The sequence below is a fragment of the Callithrix jacchus genome, chromosome 11, assembly GCF_049354715.1.
Source record: "Callithrix jacchus isolate 240 chromosome 11, calJac240_pri, whole genome shotgun sequence".
Taxonomy (NCBI): domain Eukaryota; kingdom Metazoa; phylum Chordata; class Mammalia; order Primates; family Cebidae; genus Callithrix; species Callithrix jacchus.
In genome coordinates, this window is record NC_133512.1 from 84,032,492 (window position 1) to 84,059,277 (window position 26,786).

Genomic DNA, 26,786 nt, shown 5'->3' on the forward strand with positions numbered 1-26,786 from the left:
CCTTCATGTTTCAGTGCATGTGGGCATACTAAACCCACCGCTAAACCTATCGCAGCAAACTCACAGGGACAGGACATTGCAGGACATATTAACTTCGAAAGGGAAACACTGTAATACCCAATATCTGTTGGATATCATATGAAATACTACTAGCATGAGATGGTATCTCAATGTGGTTTTTATCTGCATTTCTGTAATGACTAGTGATGATGAGCATTTTTTAATTTTTTTGGCCACATATATGGCTTCTTTTGAAAAGTGTTCACATCTTTCACCTACTTTTTGATGAAGTTGTTTTTGTTCTCTTGTATATTTGTTTTAGTTCTTTGTAGATTCTGGATATTAGGCCTTTGTCAGATGGGCAACTTGCAAAAACATTTTTCCTATTCTGTTGGTTACCTGTTCACTCTAATGATCGTTTCTTTGCTGTAAAGACACTCTTAGGTTTAATTAGATCCCATTTGTCTATTTTGGCTTTTGTTGCCATTGCTTTTGGTGTCTTAGTCATAAATTTCCTTGTCTATGCCTATGATACCATTTCAGACCAGTTAGAATGACAATCATTAAAAAATTTGGAGACAACAGATGCTAGAGAGGATGTGGAAAAATAAGAATGCATTTACACTGTTGGTGGGAATGTAAATTAGTTCAACCATTGTGGAAGACACTGTGGCAATTCCTCAAGGATCTAGAAATAGAAATTCCATTTGATCCAGCAATCCCATTACTGGGTATTTACCTAATGGATTATAAATAGATCTATTATAAAGACACATACACACATATGTTCATTGTGGCTACTAAAATAGCAAAGACCTGGAACCAACCCAAATACCCAACAATGATAGACTGGATAAAGCAAATGTGGCACATGTACACCATGGAATACTACGCAGCCTTTAAAAGGGATGAGTTCATGTCCTTTGCAAGGACATGGATGAATCTGGAAACCATCATTCTCAGCAAACTGACACAAGAACAGAAAACCAAACACCACATGTTCTCACTCATAAGTGGGTGTTGAACAGTGAGAACACATGGACACACTGGGGTTTGTGGATGGTGGGGAACAAGGGGAGGGATAGCAAGGTGTAGGGAGATTGGGGAGGGATAACATTAGGAGAAATACCTAATGTAGGTGACAGGGGGATGAAGGCAGCAAACCACCATGGCATGTGTATACCTATATAACAATCCTGCAAGAGTTGCACATGTACCCCAGAACTTAACGTAAAATAAAAAAAATAAAAATAAATACTAGCTTGACGTCACAATTTCTACATTTGAATGCACTAAATTCCATAATTGACATCATTATATCCTTGAAAAGTTGAACTTTCATCAATTGCTGTTGCTTTAATAAAAAACAATTACTCTGCAAAAATCAATATGGATTGGGAAAAGATGGGGGCTGGCCATGCCCAATATAATGGCATGGTTTGAAAAACTGCACAGTACTCAACAGGCATACACTTCCTATTAGTTACTATTGTTAGTTAAGGATAAAATAAAAAATATGTATTTTAATTTCTGTTTATTTCTGTCCAAATAACAATGATTTTATTAAGGCATAACAATGTAATAGGCTGTTGTTTCTAATTACTTAACAAAAGAAGATTAAATTATTTATTTAAATTGTCATTTTGTTTGTTTTGTTTGGTTTTGAGGATTTGTTTTTAAAAAATTACAGAAACTCTAAGGGTGCTGTGAACTAAAATGTTGAGAACCCTGATCCATAAGGATTCTATTTAGGAAGTGCCCCAAATGCCTATCTTAAAGTTTATATAAACAAGAGCAATTTGAATAGGTAGAATTAATTAAATATATTTTATCTCTATTCCTTTACTTTTCTTAGGAATACGGTCAGTCCAGGGTTGCATTGAGCAGCTGCAAGATAAAAATTAGTGTAATAACTGCTTCTCTTTATTAAATAATAGGTATAGAATCTACAGTCAATCTAACTGTGTGTATGTATGGCAGGGTCACAAAATCACTCATACCCCACTCCTATAAATGATCTGGAGAAAGAAAATGAAAACAAAACACACATAGGCCAACTTAGTTTGCAATTAAGTCCAAATAATCATTTAAGGAGTCTCCTTAGTTGTTTCACTGTGTTTCATTCACATAATTGTACAAGCTTCCACTAGCTTCTATTTCTTTGTACTCATTCATCTACAAGCAGTATGGGGCTACAGCAGCAAGCAAAGACAATCTCTACAGGATCCTAATTTTTCTGGACAGTGAGGATGTTCCTCATCTGCCTGTGCTCTGATTAAACTACTTGTACTCATACTGAACCTGCAGATCAGTATACATATCTGGTCTGGCCTTCCTTGTCCTGATTTGGTTCTCATCATTACTTTGCACCCACAGTGTCTCTGCCATGTCCTCCATCCTCCCCTTGACTTAGCAAACCCAATAGTAGATCTGCTGCTTCACACTGCAGCTGCTTTCTGCTATTCCTTTAGAAAGAGCAGAGTCCTTCTGTGCCCTCAACACAAGCCAACAGCAGTCCAGGAAAACCAAACTCCTGTCCTCTTTCTTCATATAAGCAGTGTATAACTACTCCTTGTATCTTTTTCCTTTTTTGCTGTCCTTTCTTAATATCTTTGGAACAAAAGATGACGACCTTGCCTTTACCGTATCCATGTGACAGCATCCATGTTACAGTCTGGCCTTTTAGGGAAGTATTAATGGAAACCAGGATGTGGGAGAGAAAGATAGGCTTATAGATGAGACCTTAAATTTGGAGTAATCTTAAAAATAGCTCACCAAAAACACATGTAATAAGGAATCATGACTCTAAAGAAAAATGTTTCAGTCCTAAGATTTTGAATTTTAAATCTTTCCAAAACTAGCAAGTTGGAAATGGTTACATTTCAAAAAATTTGGACTAAAATCTATCCCTCAATATAGTAGGGGTCAGATGACTTTAAACACAATTTGAAGGCCACCAGCTTCCAGGAAAAGAAATTTAAAAATATATGTAAGATATTGAAAGGTCTGGGCAAAGTGGTAAGGTAGATGGTTTGAACGCAACATTCTGTGACTTCTTTTTGATGCCAACCCACCTTGGGTAGGTACTCAAAGCCTTATTCTAGTGACTGAATTACGACCTTCCCTTCCTCCCTTTCTCTCTTGACTGCAGCTATCAACCTGTGTTTAAGCACCATGGACACTACCAGAATTTTTCTCCTGCACTCTTTACACTATGTAATGGGTCTTATCTGAGTATTACATTCCCAGGTTGGTTATGTAATGAGGGCTAAACAAATTTGTATATTAACTAGACCCTTTGTTGATAATGCCATAATCTTTAAAGTGGCAATAATGATGATACATTCATATACCACAACATACATAAAAAATAAATTTTTGGACTATGAATTCCTTCAATGATTTTCAAAATGCACCATATAGAAAACTGCACATTTAACTTAGGCTGGCCCAATTTACTAGCTCATTCTTTTTCAAAATATCAGATTGCATAAAAATGTTACTTCAGGATGGAGATTAAGAGCTCCAGGAAAGTGAACATTGCATTTTATTGTCTGCCAACTCACTTGTACAAGGCAGGCGATGGAGTGTGATAGAAACACTGGTTGCAGAATTAGACAGCTTTTGATACAACTACGTGCATGCACTTGAATGAATTCATTTCTCTTTTGGAATGACATTATTCTCCTTTACATGAGACAGTTCAACCAGATGATGTTTCTTCTTTAAGCTCCTATTTTCTAATGACGCTTTTTAAAAGCAAATCATATTTTAACCCTTTTTCAAGAATATAAACTTCATAAAATTCTTACAAGTAGCTCATCATTATCGAGTACCATTACTATATAAATTAATAATAGAATTATATGTAACATTGCTATTAAATAAAGAGAAAGCATCACCTGAATTCTATCCATCATGGTTATTAAACATAATAAAAACCACTGAGCAATACAATTCTTAGCATTTTATTGAACAAATTAAACTTTTGAAATTGAGAGGTCTTGGCATTATCGTTTTTAAGCTGGGATGCAAAACAAATCTATCTTTTATGTATTTTGCACTGATTATGTAGTGGTTCTCTGCAAATGGGGCATTGGTACATGTAAACAAAATCATTCTACTTAGCAGAGCACATAGCTCAGAGCCTTCTGTCCTATTTTCAGTGACCTGGAATGTACAATGGGAGAAGGCAGTGTCACATAAATGGCTTGACTAGTATATTTGTGGGCAGATAGCACCTTCATTTTTGCCGTAAATTTAAGATATATTTACTTCCTTCTAGAAAACTATTATGGGAAATAGCATCGAGTTCTGTTTTATAACCATTTCATTTTGGAGACTGTGAAAAAGAAGAGGGAAAATGAATGGTGAACATCTCCACCCCCGCTGTGAAATAATAATAAATTAAAACCTTAAAAGAGGAAGAAAATCCTTTCAGTGGCTTATTAGAAAGAATTATATTCACAATCACACTACTTTGGTAAACAATATTTTACTTATTTGATGTACCTACAAATTGCTTTTCTGCAGCAAGCTTATTTAACCACTAACACTGATACCTTTAGTCTTCATAAGTAGAAAAACAAATATATAAACCCCAATGTATTAGACAGTTCTATTGCTTCTAAACGGATAATAAAGAAAAATCTTATTGCAACATGCTTGTATGTTAAAAATAGATTTAAGGTCATCATTTAAAGTGAAGTAACTTCTTTTAGGTACACATCAAATATATAATCCAACTATATAAATATCCTTTTTTTAAAGGAATTCATGGGAGAAAGTTAAGCTGAATTGGAAATGTGTTCCTAAGTGTATTTGCATAAGATAGGATCACACTTCAGTTTTGTTTTGTCTTGCTTTTGTTTTAGTTTTAATCTAAAGTTCTATTGCATTTCCTCAGGCAATATTAGGCATATTGGAATATGCTTATGTTAAACAAAGTATCTATTCTAGAGTTAGGTAATTAATAAATGAATTTCAACTGTAAATGACTAAAAATATCTAGATGTCGATGGGATTAAGAATCTAGATGCACGTATCTGGTTTAGCATAGAAAATAAAGAAATCTCTAAGTTCTGAAGCCAATCAAGTTTCCTAACTTTGATGTTTTAAAGCTCGTATTTTACACTTTAGTACATTTTAAGAAATGATATAAGCATTCATTTGTGCAAGGGAAGAAGGTTTTAAATTATTTCATTTATATATACCAGCAAATTTCTGACACTTGAAATAAAACTGAATTTTTATATAAGCTACCCTTTAAGGAACCCCTTTAAGAAGCTAGAATTCGTTTCTCCTATTAACTACTTTATTGTTCATTTATTAAAATGTTATCTTTACTTTTATGGTAATAAGTGGGGCTTTACTTTTTTGATCAGTAAGTTGCCTTTGCTTTAATAAAGGCAGTATTTCTTTTAAAAACATTTTATGTTAGTTCATATCAAGTGATCAATTTAATTATCGTCATGTGATTAGGACTTTTTGTTCTGTATTTCTAGTTTAGTAAATATTAGTTTACACAGATATAGCTTTATTAAATTAAGCGATATCTGTGTTCTCAAATGGAAATCTCAATTTTCCTAAAAAATCTAGTAAGGATCATTTCCCTTCCCACTTTTACCCACCCAGGTGTTTTTTTTTTCTGTTTAATATTAAATCTCTATAGGTATTTGTCTATATTTTAAATACACTTGTGATTTCATCAAGGCAAGACTAATTAGTAAGTCAGTCAATGTAAGCACAATGCTCATTTTAATTTTATTAATTTGCCTCTTCAAAGAAATCAGGTGAAGTTTCCATCTGTCACTGCCAATTTTATTTCTTTCTAAGGAAACAACAAAGACATTTTAACCATATAAGTGTAAAATGCAAAAGTATGGTAACCCAGGTTCAGTCCCATGCCTACTCAGTTCCCTATTGAACATTCCACCAACAAGTGGAAAGCTTAAGGATGAATGGCACTAGTAGGCTCAGAATCTTCACTCTCTGTCTCTATTTAAATGGGAACAATACCAAGCCAGAAACCTTCAGTGAGTCCCTTGCCATTCTCCACTGCTCCAGGACTCAGAGTTGCACTATTAGTGATGACCTGCCCTGCTGGGATATTGCACAGCCACTTCATGCATAATATTAATTCCTTGATACAGAAAAAATATAATGTCTCATCAAACCCCCTCACTATAATTTCTGAAGAACAAAGACAGGAAATATTTGAGGAAGAAAATGTTTTATGTGAGATACAAAACAGAGGTTTATAGATTTGACTAGTCATGAAACAAATAAAAATTTTGGAAATCTTTTATATGGACTTTGCTATATGTTAAATTAGTAAAGCTGTCCAACAGTGAGGTACTTTCCAACTTAAAAGATAATAGAGTCCTATGGTTACACAGACTCTCTGCATATGGCAGCAGGACTCAATGGCATTGCCTTGCTTTGTGACAGAGAGAAAAACTCTCCTCTTTGACTGCTTTCCCTCAGCATTAACACTTATTTCTAACATTTTTCTATACAAACCCTGACCTCCACCTCACTTTCTAAATTATTCTCCTGATTACCAAGCTATATTTTCAGTAGTTTGACAATCTGAAACGTACTGTCTCTCCCATTTATAGCTGCACAGAAAAAGTCTAGTTCTCAGAGAATTCACAGAGTAGGAGTGGATGGAGAAAAATCACCATGCCTACTCTTTCCCTGGACCACAACTTTAACAGGCTTTAAATTATTTGGAAAGGAAGCAAAACCATTCCCAGTCAATGGTCTGCAGCTTGTTTGTAAAGCATTGGCTGATAGCACCCTCCCCAATACAACCTTTTTTTAATTCAAGGAAAAAATTTTACATAGTAAAAATGTGAGAGTCACAGACACTTGAAGTTTAGCTTAGAAATACCTTAAAAATAAAGCATATCACCAGCAAGTTATTTTTGGAACATTAACAAGGGATTCTGAAGTTTATATGGAGAGGCAAACAGTGAAGAATAGTCAACATAATATTGAAGAACAAAGCTGCAGTTCTGACTGTCATTAGCCAACTTCAAGACTTACATAAAGGTACTAGTACCACACTTCATATTAGTGAAAAGAAAGACAAATAGATCAATAGAACAGAACAGAGAGCCCAGAAATAGGCCCACATAAATACAGTCAGTTGATGTTTGACAAAGGTACAAAGGCAATATGTTGGAGCAGAGATATCTTTTTAAATAGTGCTGGGACAACTGGACATTCACACACAAAAAAAATGAGTCTAAACATAGACTCTATGCCCTTCACAAAAATTAACTCAAAATGGGTCATAGACTTAAATGTAAAACACCAAACTTCTAGAAGAAAAACCCACATAGCCTTGGGAACGGCAATGACTTTTTAGATACAACACCAAAGTCATGATTCATGAAAGGAATAATTAATAAGCTGGACTTCGTTAACATTAAAAGGCTCTGCTCTGTGAAAGACAATGCCAACAAAAGGAGAAGACAAACCACAGACTGAAAGAAAATATTTGCAAAACAAACATTGGATAAAGGAATGTTATCCAAAATCTACAAAGGTATCTCAAAATGCAACAATAAAAAACCCAAATAACCCATTTAAAAATGGAGCAAAGACCTTAACAAACACCTCACTAAAGAAGATATACACTTTGCAAATAAGGATATGAAAAGATGCTTCAATCATATGTCATCAAGGACATGCAAATTAAATCAACAATGAGATGCCACTGCACACCTTTTAGAATGACCAGAATTCTGAACACTAACAACACTAAATGCTGGTGAGGAGGTGGACCAACAGGAACCCTCATTCACTGCTGGCGGAAATGTAAAATAGTACAGCCACTTCAGGAGGTAGTTTGGTGGTTTATTACAAAACTAAGCGTAAACTTATATGCATGCAATCCAGCAATCATGATCCCTGGTATTTACCCAAATGAACTGAAAGTTTTATCTACAAAGAGATCAGAACACAGATGCTTAGAGTAACTTTTATTGATAATTGCTAAAACTTGGAAGCAACCAACATGTCTTTCAGTAGGTAGATGGATAAATTAAATATGATGCATCTAGATAATAGAATATTATACAGCACTAAAAAGAAATTAGGTATCAAGCCATGAAAGTGATACAAGAGTGCTGGGAAGGGAAGAGCTTGTTCCCTTTAAATCATATGGAAAAAGGAGTGCTAGGTAGGGGAGGGCGTGATCCCTGGCTAGGGCTCTACCCCCATAGACCTAGGTAAGGACAAGGCCTTCCCACCAAAATATTGCATTTTCCAAGACTACACCCACCACACCTTCATCCTGGGCCCATAAAAACCAGAGACCCTAGCAATGCAGAGACAGAGGCAGCTGAATGTTGAGAGGAGCACATCAGCAGAGGAACACACAGAAGCAGCCAAGAGGAGCATATCGGCAGAGGAACACATGGGCAGCTGGACATCCACAAGAACACACCAATGGGCACCAGCTCCCCATAGGCCACAGACTGGCAGAACAACTCAGTTTGGCTGGAGCAGTCGGAGGCGAGCCCTGGCCACCGAGACACCTAACTCCAGGGAAAACCATCTCACTTCTGGCTCCCCCATCTGCTGAGAGCTACTTCCACTAGATTTACAAGAAAAAAACAAACAAACACAATAAAAAGTGGGCAAAGGATATGAACAGACACTTTTCAAAAGAAGACATATATTAGGCCAACAAACATATGAAAAAATGCTCATCATCACTGGTCATTAGAGAAATACAAATCAAAACCACATTGAGATACCATCTCATGCCAGTAAGAATAGCTATCATTAAAAAATCTGGAGACAACAGATACTGGAGATGATGTGGAGAAATAGGAACACTTCTACACTGTTGGTGGGAGTGTAAATTAGTTCAACCATTGTGGAAGACAGTGCGGCAATTCCTCAAGGTCCTAGCAATAGAAATTCCATTTGACCCAGCAATCCCATTACTGGGTATATATCCAAAGGATTATAAATTGTTGTATTATAAAGACACATGTACATGTATGTTCATTGCAGCATTGTTTACAATAGCAAAGACCTGGAACCAACCCAAATGCCCAACAATGATAGACTGGACAAGGAAAATATCGCGCATATGCACCCTGAAATACTATGCAGCCATAAATAACAATGAGTTTGTTTCCTTTGTAGGGACATGAATGAATCTGGAAACCATCATTCTCAGCAAACTGACACAAGAACAGAAAATCAAACACCACATGTTCTCACTCATAGGTGGTTGTTGAACAATGAGAACACAAGGACACAGGGAGGGGAGTATCATACACTAGGGTCTGTTTGGGGGGAATAGAGGAGTGACAGTGGGGTGGGTAGGGAGGTTGGGGAGGGATAACATGGGGAGAAATGCCAGATAGAGGTGACTTGGGGATGGAGGCAGCAAACTACCTTGCCATGTATGTACCTTTGCAACAATCCTACATGTTCTGCACATGTTTCTGCACATGTATCCCAGATCCTAAAGTGCAATTAAAACAACCCCTTGCATTCATTCTCAATGCCCACATGTCATCCGATTCTTCCAGTACACCAAGCCAAGAAACCCCGAGATGCGGAAAACCCTCTGTCCTTGCGACAAGGTAGAGGGTCTAATTGAGCTGGTTAACACAAGCTTCCTCTAGACGGCAAACTAAAAGAGCACCCTGTAACACATGCCCACTGAGGCTTCAGCATTAAACTTTCACCCCTAGACACTGCAATGGGGTCAGAGCCCCCGTCTGTGTGTTCCCCTAGAGGTCTGAGTAGTGGGACACTGAAGAAGTGAGCCACATCCTCATCACACACCCTGCAAGGTGACAAGGAAACCTTTCCCATTTCAAAAGGACGTGGAGGAAACTTAACTGTGTATTATTATATGAAGTGAAAGAAGCCAATCCAAAAGACTACATGTAGTATGATTTCAAGTGTATGACATTCTGGAAAAGCCAAAACTATGGAGGCAGTAAAAAGATCAGTGATTGTCAGGGATTGGGGAAACAGAGATGAATAGGCAGAGCACAGAGGTTTTTAGGGCAGTGAAACTACTCTGTAAAATACTATAATGGTGGATTCATGTCATTATATATTTGTCCAAATGCATAGAATGTACAATACCAAACTGAACACTGTTGTAGACTATGGACTTTTAGTGATTATGATGTGTCAGTGTAGGTTTGTTGATTGTAATAAATGTACCCTCTGGTGGAGGATATGATAAACCCGGAGGCTACGTATGTGTTGGGAGAGAGGGTATGTATAAAACCTCTTTGTCTTCCTCTCAGTTTTGCTGAAAACCTAAAATTACTCTAAAAGATTAAGTACTAAACAAACAAATGAAGTGTTCATTCCCATAATTCTGCTTATGAAAGAAACTGAGGCCCAGCATATTTATATACTATAATTGGTCACATTCTTAATGGGTAAAGCAGAATTCCACTTCTTTCTATTCTAATCTCTGAGAAACACTCCTTTTCCACATATAATTACCTACTTGTACTTTTTATTGTAACTAGAGCTTGCAGTGTTAAGACAAATGAATGATAAATATTAAATTTGAAATTAGAAGAATGAGTATCAGTAGCCCTTCCTATAGGCCAGTTACTGAGTGATAATTACACTGGGCCAAACATATAGGGAAAAGGTCGTTGGAGATTTAAGTAAGAAATAAAATATTTCTGTAGTGTTTTATATGCAATTCTTTCCCTTTAATTAATTACACAATATTATAGTATCCTTTACAACAACTTGCTTTCTATTTTCTTTTTATTTTTCCTCTAAATGTTGGTAATATGATTTTCCCATGCTTTCTTTTTGTAGTGCCACTGAAGTATGAAACCAATCAGAGATGAGAGAGTCGGCTTAGTAGGGTACAATTAAGTTTATGCCTGAGTCACTTATTTCTGAGGCTCTAAGTTATATTCAAGTTTTAAGAGAAATCATAGGTACAGTCTGGTCACATGGGAACTGAACTAGGGAAATGTAATTAAATACTGTGAATTTTGCAAAATTCATTAAATGTGATTTTATAACATTTTTTTCACTAAATCTTATTTTAAAAAAATTCAACAGGTACTGAGGCATCATCCAAAAGAATGTGCTGCAGAATCACAGATGGTCTGCACAGGAGAGTAAACCTCAGCGACTTCAGGGAAGAACATTCAGCCACCTAAAACTTCAGAGGCATCAAAAATTCCTATAGAAGAGAATCAGCAGATTAAGGAATTTCCTCCCCTTTAGGAACATTCATCTCCATCGAAGTCATTCATTTTTGCAATTGTCTAGATTATCATGGTGGATGGGAAAAGCATCACAGAATCACAGGTTCACTTTCTGTTATTCAGAGAAAGAATTTCAATTATCAGAGAAAAAAAACCTAACAATTAGAAAAGCAAAATAGAAAATGAAATTGCAGAGACCATACTTGAGTTTATCAGACTAAAAACAAAGAACAAATCTTAATATTGAAGTTCCAGATTGAGTGGAAGATATTAGGGCTCAGTTTCCTGAACTTTGTGAGAGATCACTGAAACTTGATTTTGAATTGATATTCATCAGGCCTAATTTTGCCAGCTTTATAAACCAAGATTGACTCTAAATTTTACAGCTCTCAGGACCTTTTTCCCCTTCTTTTAAGTTCTTTTTCAAAGTAGTGCATGCACGTGGTTAAACAGATCCCACAGTGTGGAAGATATTCTAATGAAGAATAACTGTCTGCCATCCCTCTCCGATCCCCCTCAGTCCACCACTCCACACTGCTGCTTGTCCTGCCTCCAAGAAAAATGAAGTTAAAAACAAAATACCTTCTATTCTTAACTCTTATTCCAGTTATTGGAAAGCCTTTACGTATTAGAGCTATAATTTTATTTATTAATTTATCAATTTAAAATTGTATCTATATTGACTTAGCACTATGAAACTTGAAGATTGATTTTAATGAATTCCTCTCTACTTTTTAAATCACAGAAGTAGAAAGTAAAGTTGTGGTCATTAGAGAATGGGAAAGGTAGGGAGAAAAGGAAGCTGGGGAGAGGTTGGCTAACAGATACGAAGTTACATCTAGGTGGGAAGAAAAAGTTCTAGTGCTCTGTAGCACTGTAGGATGAAAATGGTTAAAAATAATTAAATGTATGTTTTCAAAAAGCAAGAACAAAAATGGAATGTTTATAGCACAAATAAATTATAAATATTCCAGGTGATAGGCTAATGACCTTAATCTTATTATTACACATTATATACATGTATCAGAATGTCACTCTGTACCCCATAAATGTCTACAATTATGATGTTTCAACTAAAAATAAAAGAAAAAAATAAAATTCTCTTTATTTTAAAAGGCATTATTTAGTTTTTCATTTGTCTACTGTCTATTTGTGTAATGTTAAAACTCTATTTCTTGTTCTATCAAACTTTAGAGAACATGTTGACCACAGCCCCATTCTACCTTTTTGATATTATTAGTTCCACCACGTTCCCTCTGCATCCCAATTCATGTTTCCTGATTTCTGTCAGGTATATCTTTGCTTCCACAACTAAATGGCAGAACATATTAATGTTCTGTTTTGTAAGTATATTTAAATTTGTTGCCAGTCTATTAAACAACGACTCTGTTATGGCTTCCTCTTAATATAAAGGGTGTTGTCAAACCCTCTGCAATAAAACAAGCAAAAACAGTGGGTAACTTAGAGTCTGAAATTTTAGGATTTGTTTAAGCTCACAAGATTGTCGTTCTAGATAAATTATGAAGCTGAAGCTACTTAAGCCTATATTTTATTAGAGAGGTGGATGAATGATTTAGGCACTGTTATTATTTTTATCAACTCTGGGAGAAATTTGTCAGATGCAACATAGGGTTGTGTGTAGTTTTTATTGATTGTTTCATGGCCTTTGACTCCAAGTCCATGAATCAGTTATAGGTCTAACTAAATGAATTCAGTATAGGCCAGCAGCTTTTGATGTCGCTTGCACTTAGAAATAGTAGTGAGTCGGCCGGGCGCGGTGGCTCAAGCCTGTAATCCCAGCACTTTGCGAGGCCGAGGCGGGTGGATCACGAGGTCAGCAGATCGAGACTATCCTGGTCAACATGGTGATACGCCGTCTCTACTAAAAATTACAAAAAATTAGCTGGGCATGGTGGCGCGTGCCTGTAATCCCAGATACTCAGGAGGCTGAGGCAGGAGAATTGCCTGAACCCAGGGGGCGGAGGTTGCGGTGAGCCAAGATCGCGCCATTGCATCCAGCCTGGGTAACAAGAGCGAAACTCTGTCTCAAAAAAAAAAAAAAAAAAAAAAAATAGCAGTGAGTAAGATAATTTCCAGCAGATAAAATAAGGTTGTGTATTTACTTCCCTTTTCTTCAACTAGTTTTTTAATAACTCAATACTTCTTTTGTGTGAGCTTGATGCAGGCACCTGCTGGCTCTCCAAGTAGAGACCAGGGAAAAACAATCAACCTCATGTGTGCTGGGAACATTGTTTTATTGCCACAAATTAGAATTATTTTAGCAGTGCTGTCTACATAATGTTAGAATAGCTAAACCACAACTGTTGCATGGAGAGGGTAATTATTTTTGGTAATGAATATCTAGCCTCCATCTGCTTCATAGTGAACAGGCTTGCAGAGCTCCCTAAGTTTGGATGCACAGGAATTATTTGGAAAGCCTGTTAGGCATACAGTCTCCTGGGTGATTCTCAGTTAGTAGGTGTGTGAGGTGTAGCCTGAGGATCTATGATTTAGAAAATATTCTCAAGTGATGCTAAGGCAAAGCCAGGTTTTAGAAATATGGTGTTAAATAAGCCATCTTGCTCATTATCTACAGATACATTGTGCAATCAGTTTACTTATTTAAATGTAAACAATTTTCAAAGGTTTTTTGTTCCCATGTCTATAGCAGGTGTTTAGTAGCAGTTACTTAAATTTATTTTTCTATTTTAGAATTATCATGGCCATGTTCCTGATATATCCTTTGGAGATTTGGTTATCCATCTGTTTGTAAGTTGTAACGGATGCAAATTTCTTTTAGAAGGAAGACATTTCTTTTTCTATCTTGTCTCTGCTCATGGAATCATTTACACTAAAGTGAGCTTTCTGTTATGTCTCAGCTCATGTCCTTGAAGAGTCTTTTCAGGCACATATTTTTTATGAGTTAGGTTCTGTTAGCCTAAATTTCTACCTAAAATTTTGATCATCAATGCATATAAACCAACTCATAACTGGCAATATAATATAATTACACTCCAGATACTTGTCAAATAATATAACCTTGAACTCTCTCTTGCCCAATCTTATTTAAAAATTGTGTTAAAATAAATAACACTTTTGAAAGACTATGTGAAATATATGCATCGTAACCCCTGATAAAATTTGTCCTTGGTTCAAATTAGAACAAGAGAGAACTGAGTAGTATTCTGCATTGTTTTGGCCCCTAATGTATTATTTTCATTAACATTGAACCACCAGCCTCCATCGAGAACAAAAATCTATATATGATTCATAACAGTTATTACTATTAGGATCTTATCTATCTAGTGTTTAAATTAATGAAAAAATTTGAAAAGCACAGAGTCTCTATAACCTTCAAAACATGAAGGAGGATGTAGTGGTATCTCTCAGTTTTGGAATAGAAATTAATTGTAGGCCCATGTTTTGTCAAAAAAGCTCACCAATTATTTTCTGCTACTATGTACATATGTGTTGGTTTTAATATGAATAAATGATTATAATTTGTTATCTAAATTTTCAAATAAATTTCAATTCCACAGAGATGTGCCATGTTTATCCCAGGGGTCTAAGTAGTAACAGGCACTTGACATGACTGTCAGAGGAAGCACACCCCACTTTTAAAACCAAAGTCAGTGTACTCTTTAGATAATTCACAGGATAAACTTTTTTTTATGTCCTAGAATGTTGGAAAGCTGGGCTTCTGATGAACAACTATTTGATTTGTATCTTAAAGATGCTGTGAACATTTTAACTCATTCTGTTTCTACTTTTATCCTCTAGAAAGCTTCCAGTCATATTACCAACCATTTTGAACATCTGTTCAGAACAATTGCGCATATGACTTTTAAAAATTCTAATCAGTTATCTGGCTCTAATGTTTCTACCTTTTTATTCTTCTATAAGAAATCTTGATCCATTTCATTATTTAGAATAACTCCTACCTTAAATTCCCAAATTCTAATAACTTACTTTCAGACTCCAAGCTTCCATATTTCGAACTTTTGTATCACTTCATATACTAAGGAAACTTTTGTCCTCATGGAAATCTTCATTGTCTTTATTTGATGTTTGATATACTCATTTCCCATTTTGTGTGATGGCATCAAGATCCATCTGATCACCCAAGCCTAAGACCTGGGAACTACCTTGAAAATTTCTTTTCACAGTCCCTTACCTCCAAATATTATTAATTTTTTTCATTTCCACTTCTTTAAAAATTTGAGAATTTGTCTTTTCCTTCTTTATTTCCACAGCCATCATCTTAGTTCAGGCAGTCAACATTTCTTGCCTATACATGATATTCCCCTTTTGGGCTCCCAGCTTTCAGTCTTATTCCTCCAACCCCAACTCCAAATTTTCTCCCACATTGTTACTAGAATTATCTTTTCAAAATATTAATCATTATAAATCACATTATGTCACTCAGCTGCTTAGAGTTCTTCAGTCTCTATAGAAGAACTTATATATTCTATAGACCACTGTCTATAGAATAAGCTCAAACCTAACATGGCACCTACAGTCCCTCAGACTGACTGATCCCCAGCTACCCTGTAGAATATTTCCTCTCACTGCTCCACAACATGCTCCACTTCAGCCTAAGTACTTCAGTGCTCTAAGGGTACCATACTGCTCCGTAGCACTGGGCTTTTGTGCCTGTTATATCTTCTCTCTAGAATATTCTACTTAACTCTATCTCTCCAGTTTTACATAGTAAATTTTTAATTTTTTGTGAAAATATTATTTATATTGATAAGACATATATTGATATTTATATCTCCATATTTTAAAAAATCTCTTCCCTGCAATGTTAGCCTCCTCTGCTATCACTCTCTTCTGTACCCATATGTCACTCATACAGGATCTCTGGTGACTTGGCCTCTTCCTTTTCCATCTAGGGAAGTCACATACATTATTTTCCTTGATTGGGATGTTCTCATGCCCTTTTTTTTTTACCTAAGCTATTCACATTCATTTTCTCAGATATGTGCCCAGGTCATGATAAGCAAAAGCCTTCATGTGACAAAACCAAATAGAAATTTTTCAATCCTTATTATGACTGCTCAGCAATATTTAATCAGACATGTAATTCTATTATATTCTAACACTTTCTTCTTGCAGAAATAGACTCCATTTTCTTCCTACCTTATTAACTGACTTGCTTTTCTGATTCTTTCTTTGCTACCAAAAATCTGCTGGTTGCATTTTCTCAGGACTGAGTCCTTGGCTCCATTTTCTTCTCTTGTTATGGTCTCTCTATAGCTCTCTCTACAGGTGATTTCATCAGGTATTTTTGTTTGTTTGTTTTGTTTTTGTTTTTACACAGTCTTGCTCTATCGCCCAGGCTGGAGTGCAGTGGTGCATGAGATCTTAGCTCACTGCAAGCTCTGTCTCACAGATTCAAGTGATTCTTGTGTCTCAGCCACCGAGTAGCCAGGATTACAGCCATTTGCCAACATGCCCAGCTAATTTTTGTATTTTTCTAAGAGCCAGAGTGGTAAATACAATATCTTACATGATATCTGTGCTTGGATGTGTCATAGATATCTCAAACTTAACATGTTCTAAAATTTTTTGTTGTATTTCTCTCTGCCAGAAACCTGGTATCCCTCAGTCTTTTTTAGTTCAGCTAATGACACCACCATCTACCGTGTCACTGAAGCAGGAGCCTTGGAATGTCATTCTTCTTTTCTCCAACTCCTTCACTGTGATCTTTCCCTCTGTTATTTTTCACATCATCCATACTGGCCTCCCAGTTCTGCTTTTGGCTCCCAGTTCTGCACTTGGCTTCTTCCTATACATTCTTCAGGGAGAAACCAAAATGGCTTTATTAAAATCTAAATCATATTATGCCACTCCTCTTAAAATCTAGCAATAGTTTTCTAATTGGAGTAAAACAGCCAATCTTACTGTGATTTGCATAGGGGCACAAGCAGTCCAACTTCATCTAATGGAATTCTCTTGTCACTTGCTCACCTGACTGATGATGCCTAGCTCTTCTCTGCTGCAGGGGCTTTGCCCTTGACACTTCTATTGCCAGAAACTCACTTTCTCCAAATCCAGAAATGTTTAGGTTCTTATTATTGAGTTCTCAGCTTGGATTTTGTTCTTTAGAGAGTACTCCCTGGTACCCACCCCGGCAGGTCCTGTTGTCCTTATGTTTTGTTTATTCACTACCTATTGCTTCTTAGAGTCGATGACTTAAAATTTATTTGTTTATGTCCTCTGTCCTTCCAGTGAAACTTAAATCTTCACAAGGGCAGAGATATGTCTTTTGTTTAATGTTTCATCTCCAATTCTAGCATGGTGCCAGAGTAGGTACTTAATAAATACTTGTTTAATGAATTACTCTTTCAATTTAAACATTATAGGAAGCCTGTGGTCCTTCAGACTAGCATATATTCGCTCATCATATAGCCCTGTGACTCTTTATACTTCTCTTTTATTATACTTTACCCATTTATAATTACTGTCTGTTTCCAGTGTTAGACATTAATGACATGAAACCTTATATGTTTGGGTTTTTTTTCATCATGGTATCCCCAGAACCTTGCATAGTGGCTGCAATGTGGCAAATGCTTCACAAATATTTAGGTGGTAAAGGAATATATGATTGCAGAATATTACTATTTTTTAAATTTACTGAATGAATTGATTAAATCAAAATTGTTAGAGAGGTCTTAGAGACTTAAAGGGAAGAAATGTGTTGTATTAACAACATAAGAGATCTCATGTTGAGTTGGAACTTAGAGAGGATTGTGATTTGATCATTGCAATTCAAATGATATTATGTCTGTAAAAGGAGACAAAACTATATGAAAGTAGAAAAACTATTTAATAATTTGCATAGGAGAAGAGCATTGGTTCAGATAGAGTATGAAGTAAAGCAGAAAATCCCTGATGAAACAAAAAGTCTATCAGTAGTGAGTCCAAAGAGCATAGGCAAAGGTTAGCAACATAGAAAATTATTCCCTTTGAAAGGTAGAATATTAAATTTAAGCCATTCATCAAGAATAGAACATACAGAGAGATAAATAAAAAGTTATTACAGCAAAGATAGCAACATGAAAACACAAAATTCTAGGTGAAATGCCAAAGTGTTTTCAGCTGTTGTAGGAAGTGGGAAAGAGGTCCCAGGTAAAATAAGTGTAGACCAAACAAATTCATAGCTGTGTCATTCTTCAGACTTTCTCAAAATCTTTAATATTCTGTACTGCTTTAGGGCCCACCAAGGGAAGGATATGGAATAAATACTTTTTCCTAAATTTATTTGACCAGATAATAACTTTTGCACAAAATATCTAGGGATTGATCTGGGAATAATTAGTGTTGGTCCTGAAAGTGCCCTTCCATTAGCAGAAATTTTGTTCAATTTTGTTAGATGTAAACTCTAATAGGCATTCCCAGATTGTTATAAGCAGGCTTTAAGCAATCATCTTCATGTCTTCCATAATTACTCAAGGATAGATCCTAAAATTCTCTCTTATATGTGAAGAGAATGGAAATTATTCTACAAGAGGTATTGTTGAGAAGTAAAGAGAAAATGAGAATTATGAAAATAGTGCACAGATATTGTTAAATGAAAAATAAAGGACCAAGTCATAGTAATCTTTGTCCAATCCTTGACAGAGCCTAATTCATACATTTCAAAGTCATTAAATGGGTCAATGAAAGGTAAGATAATGGAGACTTATGATCTATTGACCTTATTACATCATTTAAAAAATCAAATTTTGGCTTGAAAATAGCAAATCCCTTCCCAGTGATTCACATTACCCAGAAATCTGGGGCTTACTGGAATTCTTAATAAAAATTACAAATTTCCCTATATAAATTTCTCTGCCAGTTCTTGATAACTTTAAGTACAGTTTACCTTTGAACTTGCCCATTATCAACTGTTGCTTACTTTTCACTGTTTTGCTTTTTAATCTCAGAAAAACTCTTACTTTATTTTTTCTAGATGACTTCTAGGTGTGGTGTAGAACCTTTTGTTGTGTTTGACCATGGTCTCTCAGGAAGTTCATTTTAGTTTTTGGCAGATAAAATGGCTTTATGGTGGTTTTAATTGTTGCTAATTTAAACAGAGAGTACTTCATTGTGGAACTTCCTCAAACAGAGACCCAAATCTCACCAATGGGCAAACCCCTCCTCTGAAGGTGAAACACTCTTCTAATCTCAACCCACACCACAAACAGCCTTTTCCTGTGCTCATTTCACTATTTTTTTTTAATTTCAAAGGCATAAGAAAAAAGTATAATTCTGATTTTTTTCTTCATGTATCTGTAGTTTTTAAATATAAGAACTTTTTTAAAGTCAAATGATGCCTGCTTATTTAAAAAATAAATCCAACAATTTAAAGAGACACAAAGAAGAGATAACTCATCCAAAATCCCACCACACTGTGTCCCTCTGTTTATACACCAGTGTTCCATTTGGGAAACATTTTCCAATCTCTATGTGTAAAAACAGAGGAAAAGAGAAAGTGAGCCAGATATAATTATTTAAAAATTGGATGATAGAATACATGCTTTTTTAAAGCTAAAATGTATTATATTTAATTTTACTTGAATCTAATAGAAGAAAGAACAAGTGAAACTGAAAGAATTATTAGCCTTGAAATAAATGTTTCTTTAATTTCCTTCTAGGGTTTTTATTGTGCCGGGTCTTATGTTTAAGTCTTTAATCCATCTGGAGTTAATTTTAGTGTAAGGTGTCAGGAAGGGGTCCAGTTTCTGCTTTCTGCACATGGCTAGCCAGTTTTCCCAACACCATTTGTTGAACAGGGAATCCTTTCCCCATTGCTTGTTTTTGACAGGTTTATCAAAGATTGTGTGGTTGTAGATATGTTGTGTTGCCTCTGTTGCCTCTGTTCTGTTCCATTGGTCTATATCTCTGTTTTGGTACCAGTACCATGCTGTTTTGATTACTGTAGCCTTGTAGTATAGTTTGAAATCCGGTAGTGTGATGCCCCCCGCTGTGTTCTTTTTGCTTAGAATTGACTTGGCTATGCAGGCTCTCTTTTGGTTCCATATGAAGTTCGTGGTGGTTTTCTCCAGTTCTGTGAAGAAAGTCGATGGTAGCTTGATGGGTATAGCATTGATTCTGTAAATTACTTTGGGCAGTATAGCCATTTTCACGATATTAATTCTTCCTAACCACGAACATGGAATGTTTCTCCATCTGTTTGTGTCCTCTCTGACTTCGTTGAGCAGTGGTTTGTAGTTTTCCTTGAAGAGGTCCCTTACATTCCTGACATGGATGAATCTGGAGAACATCATCCTCAGCAAACTGACACAAGAACAGAAAACGAAACACCGCATATTCTCACTCATAGGTGGGTGATGAAAAATGAGAATGCATGGACACAGAGAGAAGAGTACTAAACACTGGAGTCTACTGGGGGGAAATGGGGTGGGCCAGTGGGAGGGGGAGGTGGGGAGGAATAGCCTGTGGAGAAATGCCAAATGTGGGTGAAGGGGAGAAAGGAAGCAAAACACACTGCCATGTGTGTACCTATGCAACTATCTTGCATGCTCTGCACATGTACCCCCAAACCTAAAATGCAATAAAAAAATGTTTCTTTAATTCATGTTAATTGGCTCAGTTTAGCACATTCAAAACAAGCTGTACATGTAAAATATCATTTTTGTTTGTCAAAAAATAAATTTAAAAAAATCTTCTAAGATTAAGAAAGAATACCAAAGTATGGAGCTTTTAAAAAAATCTATCTCTATACTTAGTAAGGATGGACCAATAAGTCTACTTGGAAGATGAAGGGGTGAACTCTTACAATTTCTTCCTTCTATTCCTCCTTTATAATGGACATTGCTGTTCATATCATATTTACTACATTAGTATCTTAAATGACAACCAAGCTGGGTATAATACTTTTGTGTCATACTTTCTCTTAGAATATGTAGACTTTGTTCCATTATAGTCTGGGAATAAAATTCAGAAAAATTTCTTAGACCAGACTGCTTCTGCTCCCTGTAGAAAACATGTCTTATTCCTTCTGGTTCCCTGGATAATTCTTTATCTTTGACACTGACTTACTTAACCAATATGTATATTTTTGGCTGTTGATTTCTCTTTGTCAACTTTTGTTAAATCTGAAGATTTCACCCATGAAAATATTCTGTACCATATCTTTAAGTGCATTATCAGTTCAATTTGTTGAATTTTCTTCTTCAAATCACAATTATCTTTACATTCTATTGCTTTTGACCTCAAATCTGTCATTGTTTCTTTGATTGCTTTCTTTTCTTTTCTTCTTTTTTATTTACTGTGGTTATCACAAGTCATTAACTCAAAAGCCAGATAAGTTTATTTTGCCCCTTAAAGGCTCTAGCTACTATATTAGTTCTGTAATGATATGTGTGGATTGTTCATTTGCAGTGGTTCTTAAATTGCTTCCTTTAGCTTCTAAGTCTAGTCCTTTCTGTTGCTTTATCTTCCTGCCTTTGAACTCTTAGATCCTAACTAAGATCTTCTATGACATAAGGCATTCATGAGGAATTTCCTTTAATTTCTTGGGTTACGTTTCCTTCCAGGCTGGATCTTGGTTGAGCACATTCATAATACATTCCTTTCTTTCTTTTACCCCTGCTTCCTCCCTTTTCCCTTTCCTTCCTTCCTCCTTTTTCTTTTTCTTTAGTATATTAGCACTATTGCAATCACATTTCTTCTTGGTCATAATTAATCAGCTAATCAGTATAGCTTTTTTTTCTTTTGAGACAGAGTTTCCCGCTTGTTGCCCAGACTGGAGAGCAATGGTGCGATCTCAGCTCACCACAATATCTGCCTCCCAGGTTCAAGTGATTCTCCCGCCTCAGCCTCCTGAGTAGCTGGGATTACAGGTGTGAGCCACCATACCTGAGTAATTTTGTATTTTTAGTAGAGACGGGGTTTCTCCATGTTGGTCAGGCTGGTCTCAAACTCCCGACCTCAGGTAATCCACCCGCCTCGGCCTCCCAAAGGGCTGGGATTACAGGCATGAGCCACCCTACCTGGCATAGCTCACTCTCTTTTTTTATTTATTCTGCTACAGGGTGTTATATTATCTTTGATGCCCTTATCATGGACCAGTTTGTCTACCCTTCTGGGTTATGGTTTGAAGGATGAGATCTGTTATTAATTCTTTTTTTTTTTTTTTTAGGATTAAGGGTTGGATTAGGAGATAGGAGAGTTCTTGGAGATGAAAACAACCCTTTCTGAGTGACCTGAGTTGAACTCTGTATTAGTTGTCCTGTGCAAAGTCCTACTCCACTCAACCATTATATCCCATTTTCTAGGTTGTAGATTGTTACCTAACTTTGTACAGTTTCATGGAAGATAATACTAATGTACTTATTTTTTTGGTTGAATTTTTCTGGCTTTGGCCACTGGGAGTTCTTTCGGTGGTCTCTAATATCCCTTTGACATGCATCTATTATTGTGTTTTTAATTTTTGTTGTTGTTGTCGTCTCTCTCTTTTTTTTATTCTTCATCATTCAACTTGATATGTTTTTAATTTTTTAACACTTCTAATTTCTGTCATTATAAGACTTGCCCAGGTCATCTTGTATTTTTCTTGGCCATGCCCTAGGATTATCCATTTCTCCAAGGAGCCCTGCTTCATCTTATTGGAGAAACCAAGATCTGGGTGTTGAATGGAAGAAGTTTTAAATACAGTTTTAGAAAGTTTTTCTAAAAGCATTCTCCCTTTACCAATTACAATTTCTTGGTTGTATTTTCCCTCAATCATTGAAGGAAATGATACTTTTCTCTCCTTGATGTAAACAAAATTCTTCCTTGGTATTTTCCATCTTTCCTATTCACTGGAACAGTGTTTCCCATCAAGTGTATGTTCTGTGAACTTAAGTTCTGTGAGAGGCTCTGTGGAAACAAAGTTTAATTTCATAATCAAATGATTTGGAAAGCATAGGGTAAGTGTAGCCTCTGGAAAATCACATTTTACATTGACAAGTGATAAAAAGCTTTATTTTTATCTTTCCACAGTAAAAACATAGTTAACTTATTTTAACACAGATTTTTTTCCAAAGTACTTGAATATAGATATTATTATTTTTGGAATGTGTACCTGACATCTTCCAGAACTTGTATTCCTTGGAATTCACTTGGGTCAAGGCAAACATAATACCTTGAGTTGAAAACCACTTGCAGCTATACTGTATAGCAGTTGAAAGAAGTATTTTCTTTTACATGCACTAAGGCTAGAGTGAAAATAGTCATTTTGAGGTGCCCTGTGGTTGAATGGTCTTTTTCTCAGAGCGTTGGATCTTTCTTTCATCTCTTTGAGGACCAATCCTTCTAGCTTTGCCAAACTCAGGCTCATTATGGTTACCTATAGTGCAATTAAAATGCAATTTTAAATTAAAATGGTACCTTAATGGAAAATGGTATGGGTACCTTATCCAATAGTGTTGTTCATGGAGTTGAGAATAACTGTTTCATCCATCTCACTGAGCAGTTAAACCAAATCATTTTTTTTTTTTGAGATGGAGTCTTGCTCTGTAGCCTAGGCTGGAGTGCAGTGAGGTGATCTTGGCCTACTGCAACCTCTGCCTTCCAGGTCCTGGTTCAAGCAATTCTCCTGCCTCAGCCTCCCAAGTAGCTGGGATTACAGGCACATGCCACCATGCCCAGATAATTTTTGTACTTTTAGTAGAGATGGGGTTTCACCATGTTGGCCAGGCTGTTCTTGAACTCCTGACCTTGTGATCCTCCTGCCTCAGCCTCCCAAAGTCCTGGGAGTACAAGTGTGAGACACTGCACCTGGCCAAACCAGACCATTTATCCACAACTCTGACAGCATAATTTCCAGGTCCTATTTTTCTCATAAATCTCTGGAAGATGTGTTCCAAAACAGAGTGTATCCTAGTAATTAAATAAATGATGGATTGTTTCTGTGAATTTACTGAAATTAGGGAAAATAAATTCAGCAAAACCTTGATCAACAAAATGTAACTGATTAGAACAATCAATTACCTAGATGTTTTTCCTTCTGAAATTATAATTAGGGAAATCAGAGACAGAAGATAACAAAATAAACTGATATCAGGAAAATCAACTTCAGAAAATTAATGTTCAGTTCAGGCTCACACATATTTTTAATATTTTTTACCTGTAGAACAGTGACATAAAACATTAGAATAGAATCGTTTTTATTAATGATAATGTAATATAAAAACAGCATTTCTTAAATGCTTGCTATAAGCCCAGTACTATTCCAAATAATCTACATATATTTAATTCTCACAATGAATGTATGAGGTATATGCTATTATATTCATTTAATTCATTGAGAAACTAAGGGATAGAGATATAAAGTAACTTGTCCAAGGTCACATACCTTCTGAATAGTAAAGACTAGAATTTGAATCCAGGCATCCTGACATGAGGATGCTTGACCCATTTAGAATTAGTATTAGTTCACATTGTTAAGTCAATATGAACAACTGGATTAAGTATACAATACTTTTATAAAACTGGTAGGTTCCTGAAATCAAGCATGCATAATTTCTAATTTTTATGCACAGACTAGATCCCAAGAATTGACATTTTTAACAAACACAACCCCTCTTCTTCATTCTCATTATTCTATGGCAGGTAGTTCACAGACAGTACTTTGAGAAATGCTTGTAAAGTAATGTAAGTTTTGAGAGATGAAGAATACAGAAGGCAAATATTGTAAGAACTTGAAAGCTTGATTAAAATGTTTACACTTTGCAAGCAAAGAAATGGTGCATTTATGCTGCTTTATTTCTTAGGGACTTGCTGTCTCACTTTATCTTCTCTTCTAACTATTACTTCCCTCTTTCTGTAATACCATAAATGTATATTAAGTGCTTAATTTGTGTCTCATAGTCTTATAGCTAGACATCTTTATAAGTGCAAAAAGTTTAAAAGAATAATTTATATTAGGCTACATTAAGTCAAGTATGCATAGTTAAGTTCCTAGGGTAATTACTAAAGAAATAGTTTTAAAATGATAATAGAGAGAAAATATGAATAGTAAAATAGTTATTTGACCCAAAAATAGCAAGAAAAGATAGTAACAAGAATATAAAATAGATGGATGAAATAGAAAATAACTATATCAGTAATAGCATTAAATATAAATTGAGTAAATAATCCAATTAAGACCTAGAATATCAGAATCAAACTATATGATGATGACAAGAGTGCATCTTAAACAGAAGACACAGAAAAGTTGAAAGCAAAATGTAAAAGGTATATCATGAAAGTAGTACTTACCAAAAGAAATTCAGCTTAGCTATACTGACATGAGAAAAAGTAAACTCGTATGACAATCTGTCTTAGTAGCTAAAGAGAAATACACTTCAAAAAGATAAAAAGGTCAGTCTCCTAGGAAGATAAATCCCAAATCCTCATCCACCAATAGTGTAACAATTAAATATATACTGTAAAAATGGATATAACTAAAAATTTTGATAAAAAATCTGCAATCATAATAAAAGATCTTAACACATCTCTTGAGAAGTTATTTTTTAAAAGTAAACAAAAATTCTGTAAGGAAAGATCTTAGAAACACAATTAACAAACTTGACTGAATAAACATATGTAGACTGTTTCACCCAACAATGATAGAATTCACATTATTTTAATTGCAGATTAAACATTTTAAAAATTAATAAGATCCTAGGTCTTATAGCAAATAGTAATGTATTTCAAAGCCTTGAATAATTTTTAGTTTCTCTAACAGGAGTAAATTTATGTTAAAAATTAGTAACCAGAAGATAATTAGGATATTTCCAACCCTTGGAAACTAAACACTTTTAAATCCAGGGATCAAAAAATAAATTATAATGGAGATTACAGACCAGGCACAGTGGTTCATCTCTGTAATAACAATACTTTGGGAAGTTGAGGTGACAGGATCACTTGAGGCCAGGAGTTTGAGACTAGCCCGAGCCACATAGCAAGATCCCATCTGTACACACAGAAAAAGTCAGGTGAGTGTGGTGGTGCATGTTTACAGTTCTAGCTACTCAGGAGTCTGAGGTGGGAGGATTGCATGAGCCCAAGATTTAGAGGCTGCAATGAGCTGATTGTGCTACTGAACACCTGCTTGGGAAACAGAATGAGTCTAGTCTCTCTCTCAAAAAAAAAGTAAAAAAATATATATTTTTAATTGAATGATAGTGGAGATACTATATGTGAAAACTTATGGTATTCAGCTAAAGCAGTGTTTAGATCAATATTTAAAGTCTAGGATCTATATATTAGAAAAAATAAGAGGTAAAAGAGGACAATCTAAGGTTCCTTTTCAAGATGCACAAAAAACAGCAAAACAAACTGAAGACCAGCAGAAAGAAGGTAATAATAAAGATGAGACAATAAATCAATTATGTAAAACACAAATAATGGAAGAAATAAATAAAGCTTTTTTATGCGCAACTATTTTGGCCAATTAATGATGGTCACAAAGTCTTTAACACTCCTTTTATGGAGAGGTGCAGTCTGTGTCTCCTGTTCTTACATCTGGTGAGCTCTATGGCGATTTTGAATAATTAAATATGGCAGACACATGCCATT

At 35.5% G+C, this 26,786-nt stretch overlaps 1 long non-coding RNA gene across 2 annotated transcripts in view; it reads right to left on the minus strand.

The window, feature by feature from the left end:
* Window positions 1-1,846: 1,846 nt before the first annotated feature.
* LOC118143717 (uncharacterized) overlaps window positions 1,847-26,786 on the minus strand; it is a 34,196-nt gene continuing 9,256 nt past the window's right edge. For both annotated transcript variants that reach the window (XR_013523754.1, XR_004728086.3), the window contains one exon: window positions 1,847-17,031. This is a non-coding gene — a long non-coding RNA (uncharacterized LOC118143717). The remainder of the gene's footprint in view (window positions 17,032-26,786) is intronic.